The 10,337-nt window shown below is 49.7% G+C and overlaps 1 long non-coding RNA gene across 1 annotated transcript; it reads right to left on the bottom strand.

Annotated features, from left to right (window-relative positions):
- Positions 1-1,298: 1,298 nt before the first annotated feature.
- LOC115531441 (uncharacterized) lies at positions 1,299-2,696 on the bottom strand. Its single transcript, XR_003973888.1, has 3 exons — positions 2,076-2,696; positions 1,719-1,820; positions 1,299-1,507 (listed from the first exon to the last, which is right to left on the bottom strand). It is a non-coding gene; the product is annotated as an uncharacterized LOC115531441 (long non-coding RNA).
- Positions 2,697-10,337: the final 7,641 nt, after the last annotated feature.

The following is a 10,337-nucleotide window of genomic DNA, read 5'->3' as shown; positions in this document are numbered from 1 at the left end:
GTTTCGGCGATACAACACTTATAAGCCGGTACAGGCTTCCCCGGGCCATGATCCTGGGTTTGGCCGAGGAGCTACGACCTTTTCTGGAGAGACCGACACGCCGTCATGGGGCTCTGCCTGTTGTCGTACAGCTGACAAATGCGCTGAGACTTTTTGCAAAAGGTGACTTTCAGAGCGAAGTAGCCGATATAGGTAAACTTTCACAACCTGCAGTGTCGCGTAATTTAACTGAGGTGGCAAAAGCCATTGGCGGATTAGCCCGACGTTACATTAAGTTTCCAACGGGTGATGAACTCAACATCATCAAGGAAGCCTTCTATGAACACGCAAGGATGCCGGGTGTAATAGGACTGGTGGACGGATCCTTATTTCCAATTAAAGCGCCCAAAGAGGATGAAGCTACCTATGTTTGCCTTAAAGGATACCATGCGATCAATATTCAGGCAATAGGAGACCATAACATGCTCATCCGACATTTAGTAGCGAAGTGGCCTGGGTCAAGTCATGACGCCTTCGTCTTCAACACAAGGTGGCGTATATGATTAAGACTATTTCCCTAGGCCTATATTGTTAGAAATGTGGTTTTACTTGTTGTAACAACTAGTCTATCTGCAGTGACTTCAATACGTATCTGGGGGAAAGTGGTTTGAGTGGATGGCTGCTTGGGGATTCTGGCTACCCATTAAAACCCTTTCTTTTGACGCCAGTAGCCAATGAGCGCACACCACAAGACATGCTGTATGCTAAATAAAAAAAAATAGCTTATATATAAGTATTCTTACATTTGTGTTGTTAGGACACTCAGTTTATGATATTTGCTTTGTATTATCAGATACAACCAAGCACACAAAAAATGCAGGGCAAGAGTGGAACGTCTGTTCGGAGTCTGGAAGAGCAGGTATATTCATAAAGTAGTTAAAGGTCTGTGCATGGTGTGTTTCATTTGGAAGGTGTGAGTGCATTGTAAGGCCCTCTAGCTCAAGGCATACTTAGGTCTACTAAAGACATATTGCAAGATCTTTCTAAAACTGTATATTTTCCTGTTAGATGGAGGTGCCATGACATGAGTGGTGGATATCTCCAATATACTCCAGAGAAGGTCGTTCTGTTCATCAAAGCGACAGCTGTGCTACACAACATCTGCAGACTGGCAAACCTCCCAGATCCAGACATACCAGATCAGGATATGGAGCACCCCGAAGAGGCACAGGATGTCCATTACAATGGAATCAACACAAGAAATCGACTTATATTAGATTTTTTTTAAACTAAATTAAAAAATAGAAGCAACACAATGGTCAAGATTACAATTCATTCATTTATATTTCAGTTAAACATTTTTTGCACACTCTGGCCCTACTCTTCTCCCATTCAAATGTTTCCCTCTCAAGGAGGAGTCGCTCTCTTTCTATGGCGACTCTCTCTCTGTATAATTGAAGCTTCTCCCTCTCAATTTCTAGCAGAGCAAGGGTTTCTGGTGATGACTTCAGCGGACGTGTTTTCTTTTCTGCAAAAACAAAGAGAATTCTGATTAGCATACCAATAAAAGGGAAATAATCCTGGTGCCAGATATGTTAGATGATTTAATGTATGCACATTCATGTAATGTCATTTAAGCTATAAACAGATTATGAATGACGAGATAAATGACAGTTTAGCTGACATATGACCCCAAGTCATCATCATCACAACGTCTTACAAGTAGCCTAACATCTTACCAGGAGGCGGTTGTGTAGCATCGACTTCAACAACTTCACTGACTGAAGTTGTGGTCTCCAAGAAGTCCACTGGCAACCCAGTCTCAAAGCCTCCATCGATGCCTGCATGGACAGCCAGAATGTTAATTAGTATGTCTTTCTTATCATATATCATATCATAGCAGCTATAATATAAAGTCAAGAAACATAATCACTAGCAGGGAGAACGAGAACGTCAAACATTATAAGATAGACATAAGCAAATTCACTCTTCAAAGTTCTCCGTCGGGATGTCGGATACGCAATGCAATTCGCCGTCCGATCGATCTTATATGTTGACTACAAAGCACTTTACGGAGGTCTATAAACTGGCCTTACCCTCGTAGTCAGCCTTGCTGAGGAGTCCCACAATCCGGTCCTCCGCCGGTGTCAGGGGGGTAGCGGAAGAGTTGCCACCACCGGTAATTCTCCGGTCTTTACAAATTAACCTTGCTTAATTCTTAACGACACTTGTGAGTGTGGTAATTTTTTTCTTGACGTTTTCAACGTTTCTACTGATCCCTGATACGGTGCTCACCTTTTCGGCTATTTTCAGCCATTCTTGGTCTTTCTTTTCTTTGGTCAGACTCATAGAAAATTTCCCATACAATATTTCCTTTGAGCTTTCTACTAAACTCACCAACTTTTCTATTTCGTCCGCTTTAAAATTTTCGGCACGACGTTGTATTTTCCCAATCCCATCCATAGCTAGCAGTTGTTTTTGGATATTTTAGGATTATGACAGTTGTCAGCTGTGAAGTGACGTGATCCGACAACAAGTTTCATCAGTTGCTAGGTAACAGACATAAAAGCTGAATGTCGATGCTAGATCGCCTACTTAGGATATCTTAACCTGAGATAAGATAGGATTCCTAAATTAAGATAGGATATGTTTCTGTAATACCAAATTGAGAAAAATCCTATCTCCACTTCTCCTATCTTAACTTAGGACTTAAGATAGGAAGTTTCTGTAATACGGCCCCAGAACGTTAGTCGCCAATCGTTTAATCATAACAATGGCGGCGGCAAGCAGTAATAGCGGGAGCACAGAGGCTCCAACAGCAAAAAAAACACGACTGAGGTGTTCAAAAGTGTGGGATTTTTTCACTCTCAACGCTCCCAACAATGTGGTTATTTGCAGACTATGCAAATTTACATTAGCGTACCACAGCAGCACTACGGCAATGCACGAACATTTAAAAAGAAAACACCCGGGAGCTCTGGTTCAGGATGGCCGCAAACCACCGCAAGTTCTGTTGATTTTCCCCCTTCCCCGAACTGGAATGTTCGTTTATCAAGCAGTCGCAGTAGTATACCAAAGATAAAAGTTTGTATGTTTATTAATATTAATATTCGAATATATTCGAATATTTATTAATAATATTTGGACCATTAAATGTCTTCATTCCTTTATATGGTATAAAACTCGGCCAAAAGCCGAGCTCCGAGGGTTTGTTTACCAGTGTTGCTATGGTGACCGCCAGAGAAGGAGATTCTAATCATGATTCTAATGGCACTTGACAAAGATGACATTATTGACAAGATGGCAGAGAGCAGTGAGCTACTGCGCCGCCTACTGGTTTACTAGGGATAATCGCTGACTGGTTACTCTTAGTGATCTACTTTATTGACACTAATGAGTGAATATTGTATTCCAAGTTCTTCTTTGTTGTTCTTACATTGTTGCTTGTTCAATTTAAAGAAATTAATATATTCCAGTTTTGATAAATGTTTTATATGTTTGATGCTTGAAAGTAAAGTTAATTATTGAACATCCAAGCTAGTATTTGTCTCTCTTTTTACAAATATAGGCCCATTGTTTTGTGTGTCTTGCCTTGTACATTTGTGTATCCTATGGCTGCTGTCCTCAATAGTTTTTGAGTATTCATCCATTGCTATAACATTTGAAAACAGGGTTTTCAATGAAAATCATATATTCAAATAGATACCTCATCGGTCACTCCTAAATCTCTTTTAACTATCAAATAGTGTTAGAATACACAACTAGAGGTATGGTGGTCTGCATGAGAAGGGTGGCCTGGAATGGCATCAAATTCCCGGCCTGAATTATTGTCCCAGTCCGCCACTGGCTACAGCTGCGTTGTGGCCCAACTGATGTCCATGACTTCATCATCAGTAATCTCTGGTGTGGGGCTGCGGAGAGGATGTTTCAGCAATTTTAGTTGCATTTCACCTATGCTTCTGTACTGACTTCACCTTCTAACGTTCTGCCTTCTATCTGTTCTTGACCAGAGGTCTCCGAAAGATAATAAGGTGCATCAGTCAGTCGACTCTTATTCCAATAGACGCCCCCCTCCCCCGAACGTACCTACGATGTCGGAGATCGAGAAAACCATTCCGTCAAGTCTTTGCTAGAGGTTGGACGTCACTGGTTGGAGGTTACTCAGATTCCTTTTCTTAATTGGACTAGGCTATAGGAATCTCCAATCCATGAAGTTGGCCTTAATGCCCGTCTGCACGCCGTTTTAAATTTACTTTAGCCTGGCGCTCTCTCACGGCAGTTAGTGTCCCCGAGGTATCCCGTGTACCAAGACAGTTACACCTGCTATATTTTTTTCAGTGGGAGTCTCATAGGAGATTCAGAGGGAGGTCTGGGAGGCGCAGTGGAAGGAGCCAGCCATGATAACTTCCCAGAGCAGTACGTTCGGTTCTGCAGTTTGGCCTTTTTTCTGCTGGACCTGCTGGAGTCATGAAAACGATAGTTATGTTATTATAACTCTAGTTCTATGATTGTAGGCGTAGCCGTCTAGGCTTCGCCTTATGGGCTTGTCCTGTGCGCGCGCTTGCGCGCGCTGAAAATTCAAACTATGCACCTATCAGCGTGGGCACCGCCCACATTTCCCACAGTATCGTGTATATAGCGCGGTGAATACCGTCGCTCATCCTCCACGCTTTTCTTTCAGCATTTGGAGGGTACAGCAGGTGGGAAACTAGACGGCTACGCCTACAATCATAGAACTAGGGTTATAATAACATAACTATCGTTCTATTTCATGTAGGCTACGCCGTCTAGGCTTCGCCTTATGGGCTAAGGTGAAGCTGCGAGCGGAGCCCGATCAATGTACTCCTGCTGGACCCCAGTCAAAACGACCTAAGTCACCAGAACACATTAAGACTCAAAAAAGCCAAGGAAGTGTAAAACACAACAGCTTAATAAAAAACGAATTCCTCCTAGATCAAGCAAGGCAATGATCAAGGGAGAAAAAAGTGAGTCTGTAAAGACTCCGGCTCTACTCCGTGCTTCATGGAACCCATGAAAAGGAAAAGAAAAACCAGAGCAACCGGGTTTCCATTAGGTCCGCTACTACCGGGGGCGGAGCCACAGAATCCGGCTCTCCAATAAGGGGACTCTCTCGGCCGTTTTTAGAAGAAAAAACGGCGGGAGTGCCACACTGGCAAACAAAGCCACCTGACAATTGGCGAGCCAATAGAAAAACCTCCCTAGCCTGTTTTTCATTTGAAAAAAGGTGGGAGAGTGAGACTGGTAATCAAGTCCAACTCGCCAGCCGGCGAGAGGAAATCTAACCACGCCGCTTTAAAGAACATGTCTATATTCTTAAGCCTTAAAAGGGGTCCCGGACTCTAGCACAGAGTTGCAGAGTGAGCCCCTGGACATGTCATGTACAAACGGACAAAGGGGCCGGGGGAAGACCAAGACGCAGCCGCGCAGATGTCTTCCACCGAAACGCCCTTGAGTAGAGCCGTTGAAGCGGCCACGCTCCGTGTGGAGTGAGCTTTAACGCCCAACGGTGGCGCCAAGCCCTGCCGAGAGTAGGCTAAGCAAACACCCTCACATACCCAGCGAGAAAACCGCTGCTTAGAAAGAGCGCGGCCCCTGCTAGCGTCGCTATCACACACAAACAACTGTTGTGTGGAGCGGAACGCGGCCGAGCGATTCACGTACATAGGCTATAGCCAACGCCCGAACCGGTCATAGGAGATGCAACTCCGCCTCCGCCTCATCAGAATGAGGCGGGGGGTGAAAAGCCTTAAGCACAATATCCCTCGACCGAAAAGAACTATTAATGTTCTTCGGGAGGAACGCAGGATTAGGTCTGAGCAACGCAAAGGAGCTGTCCTCGTTTAGCAACAAGCAACTCGGGCTGACAGACAGAGCGGTTAGCTCACCGGCCCGCTTGGCAGAAACCAAGGCCAACAAGAGTGCCGTCTTAAATGACAAGGCATCCAGGGGGGCCTGAGAAAGAGGCTCGAAAGGATCCCTGGACAATCCGCGCAACACGGTGGGGAGATCCCAGCGTGGTGTAAGCACGCGTGAAAACAGGCCTAACCCGTCTAGCCCCACGCAAGAATCTCTTGACCAGTGGATGGCTGAAGATCGGTCCACCATCACAGCCTGCATGGCCAGCCGAAACGGCTGCCGCATAGACCTTGATAGTGGAGAAGGCCAAACCTTTTTTCAATAAGTTTTGCAGAAACGAAAGCACGCTTCCCACCTCGCATTGAGATGGGACAGCGTGGTTCCTCTCACACCAATTAGAGAAAGGCGCACCACTTCGCCGCATAGAGGGAAGAAGTAGAAGGCGCACGAGCGCTCTGAATAGTGTTGATAACCGTCTCAGGCAAACCTTTGCCCTGCAGAATCAACCTCTCAGGAGCCAAACCAACAGCCGTCCCGAGACATCGGGCGGGTGGTGCACCGTCCCGTGGGCCTGTGAGAGCGCATCCGCCTGAACGGTACTGGCCACGGCGCTGACCGCGAGAGCGCGGCCAGCTCTGGAAATCACAGAGCTGAACGGTTCTCCGGGGCCACTAATATCAGGGACACTCTCCTGTCTGACCCGTTCCAGAAGAGGAAGGATCAGCTGGAGCGGAGGAAACGCATACAAGAGAGCCCGCGGCCAAGGTGTGTGTGCCAACGCATCTACCCCCAACGGGGGAAGATCCCGAGGGCTGAGGGAGAACCACCACCTGCAGTGCGTGTTCTCCCTGGACGCGAAGAGGTCCACCTGTGCTGTCCCGAACTTCTGCCAGATCAGTCTGACAATGTCGGGATGTAACCGCCACTCGTCTCGGCGGGGACCGCCTCGAGACATGAGGTCCGCCCCAAAGTTCTGAGCGCCCGCGATATGCAGGGCTCTCAGACTGAGTAGATACTGATGAGCCCAAAGCCAGAGCTCGACCGCCTTTCGGTGGAGAGCAGGGGAGCGGCCGCGCACCAGGTGAAAGAAATGCAACAGCATTTTCCTCACAGCGTCGAGCTCCGACATTTAACAGGGCGACATTTAAGTGAGAGAGGGCGACATTTAAGTGTCGCCCTCTCTCACACACCGGAACAATCCGACAGTGAGCATTCTGAACTTCCTCGTGGCAACGGATCTGTTGAACACCCAAAGATCCAGAATAGGTATCTTTTCCCCTGGCTTCTTGGAAACCAGGAAGTAGCGGGAATAAAACCCTAGGTGAGACTCGTGGGGGGGGAACGACAGTGATGGCCCCCTTTACCAAGAGACGTGTCACCTCTGCTGCCAGAGCCCTGCTCGCAGCCGGGTCCCGTATCGTGGTCTCCACCAACCCCATAAAGGGTGGGGGACGACGCTTGAACTGTATGGGATGGCCCCATCTCAACGTGGTGTCCAACCACGATGGCAGAACGCATCGCTCTTGCCAACACGCATAGCGGTCGGAGAGAGGGCGAGCCGACAGCTGAGGAAGACCGTCCAGGAATAACCCGTATTCCTCTGCCCCTACTGCCTCCACACTGCGTGTGAGCCAAGGGGGGCTTCCCATGAACGGGAGGAGGCTCAGCGAGCGTAGGAGACGTACCAGATCCAGCCGCTGTAAAAACAACGAGCTCTCTAGACGTCGCGCTCGTGCCCGCTGAACAGGGAGCTAGCCGTCCGGCCGCCGCAGGCTGTAGCCACAGCGCGTGGACCCGTCTCCTCACCTATAATGTGGGGAACTGGGAGACCGGTACAAGCGGCCGTATCCACGGGCTTGTGCAACGAGTCTCTGATCCGTCCACGAGGCTCCAAGGGACGCCGCTTCTTAGAAGCAGGTGAACCAGAGGCCATGTGAACACGCCGTCATACGGTCGCCACCCTACAGCCACAGGGCTGAGAGGGGGGAAGAGGCAACATGGAGGAACGCACCACAAGCGTAGGACCTAGGTGGCCTGAGGAATATCGCTCTTAGGTACCATGTACCGCTGTTCGGCCGAACGGTCTTTACTTATTCTTTAATAGGGAAAGAAAAAGTAGGAGCAAGCTTCCGGAACTTACCGGTCCGTGGCGCTGCTCTACCCGTCTGCGGCGGCTGCTGCGGCACCGGGGCTGGAGTCGGAGGCGGCCCCCTGGAACGCTGGGATCGGCCCGGACCCCGCCTCCTCCCAGCCTGCTGGTGGGAGGAGCCCGTGAGAATCGCCCCGAACCGGGAACGATTCTCACGGAATGACTGCTGGTACGCGAGCACCTCGGAGAACCGGGGACCAAATAGGCCATCAGGCGCTAGTGGACCCTGGACGAGGCTGGCCCGCTCTCGTTCCTGCACCGCAGTGTGGGAGAGCCATATGACCCTTGAATCATGGTAGCCCACGCCATATGCCGGCCGGCCGAAACGGCTATCGGCTGGCATAGCTGGAGGATGGCGCTGGAAAAAGCGGGAAACCGCCAGCCATCTCGCGGCTTCCTCCGGGCCGTAGGCCTCCCTGTCAGCCAACAAGGAGACCATGGCAGAGGAGAGCAGGGCGATGTTGTTGACCGCCGCCGCGGATTGTCGGCCTAACGTCTGTTAGGCCGACAATCTGCTTCTGGAGGCGGTCGGGGGGCAGCGGCTTTTTTCGTTAGGGCGCCATCCGGCGCCCGGACAGAGAAGCGCTGCCAGTGGAGGCTCCAGGCGAGGGATCCCCCTCGCTTACCGGAGCCTTCAGGGTAGAAGGGTCCCCACCTGCAGCAGTGCTGCACAGGCGGGAACAAGGGGTAACCCGCCGGGAAGCAGATCGGGGTCCGAAAGCACTCGCCCTGCATATCGTCAGATACGGGGGTGAGAGGCGGGGCCGGCATGGGAAACCCTTTGATGGCCGCCGCCTCTCCCATGATCTCCCCGCGACGGTGGCGGTTGTAACCCGAGAGCGGGAAAAACCGGACGCCGAGTCGCCGTCCATGGAGGCGTCGTCGTCGGCGTCGATGATGCCATCGCGTCAGGTCCACCGCAGGGGAAAAGAAGAGATGCCTGGAGAGGATCCCCTCTTCAGGCAGCTCCCGGCAGGCGACACAGGAGACGGGGGCCGCCATAGCAGCCTCGGCGTGGTCGGTGCCGAGGCACACAGAGCACGCCAAGTGCCCGTCACCCGGTGCCAGGGAGGCGGGACAGGAGGCGCATAGGAGTCCTGAAAAGGACCTAGCTCCAGGAGCGCTCTCAGGTGGCCCTGAAAAGGGGCCGTTTGTCCGCGGCCTCGCCCGAGCCGCTGCCACCGGCTCGGGAGATCCGTGTTTAAGTCTTCATCTTCTTCTTAATAGTAGTTCTCAATTTCTTGCTGATAAGCACAAGTGCTGAAAGAAAAGGGAGGATGAGCGACGGTATTCACCGCGCTATATACACGATACCGTGGGAAATGTGGGCGGTGCCCACGCTGATAGGTGCATAGTTTGAATTTTCAAACTATGAAAATAGTTTCATAGTTGGGACAAGCCCATAAGGCGAAGCCTAGACGGCGTAGCCTACATGAAATAGAACGATGGATTTTCTTCACCAAACCTTCTGGTCAACCAGGATGATGTATCATGTGTGAACCTTCATTGAAGCCTGTTCGACCTGCGCACGCGAAAAAAACTCCAATCGACCGTCCTCTGGACTCTTGCAGCTCCTCCCGATACCCAACGTGTGGTGGTCCTGGATCGCCCTGGACATCTTTAGTGGACTCCCCCCTTTTGACGTTAACACCACTGTCCTCACGATAGTCAACAGATTCTCCAGGTCTGTGCATTTTGATCGTCTGACTGAACTCCCTTCTGCCAAATAGGCGGAGGTTCTGACAGAAAAGTGATGATAATTCAGGGGGCCCAGAGAGTAAGAGACCCTTGGAATTTAAATGATATATGATTTATCAGAAGGACAGGAAATAAGCCTTTTTATTTTCAAGATTTTAAATTATAATGAAAATGCTTTGATCTATTGTACATTTATATAAATGAGGGTGGTGGGAAATACAAAAAAATGTATGATGAAGCAATGATGTGCTCTCCTCTCATGTGACTTTGACTGTATATTATTAATTATCATTCATATTTACCTTGTTACAAATGGATCCTTCTGTATTGATATTTTGCCACTTGAACCCGTGCTGGTCTTTGTCTACATAGCCCAATGTTCTGGTCTCCCTCTCTCTTTCTTGTTAGCAAACAGCAACCTATCCATCTCTCCTATTCCCTTCTCTCCTCAACTCTTAACTCATCTCCTCCCATCTCGCCCTCAGCTCCTCTCTCCCCTTCTCCCCTATCCTAATCCTATCCTCCCCTACATTCACTCTCCTCGCCTACTTCCATCTCAACCCCCCTCCCTCAACTCTCTTCTCTCCCCCTTTTCATCCTCCCCCTCATCATCCACCCCCCCCCCCCCCCCCTT

This window comes from Gadus morhua, chromosome 18 (genome assembly GCF_902167405.1).
Source record: "Gadus morhua chromosome 18, gadMor3.0, whole genome shotgun sequence".
NCBI classification, from domain to species: Eukaryota; Metazoa; Chordata; class Actinopteri; order Gadiformes; family Gadidae; genus Gadus; species Gadus morhua.
Note: the sequence above shows the minus strand (reverse complement) of the source record. Positions and strands in the feature narration are given on the sequence as shown.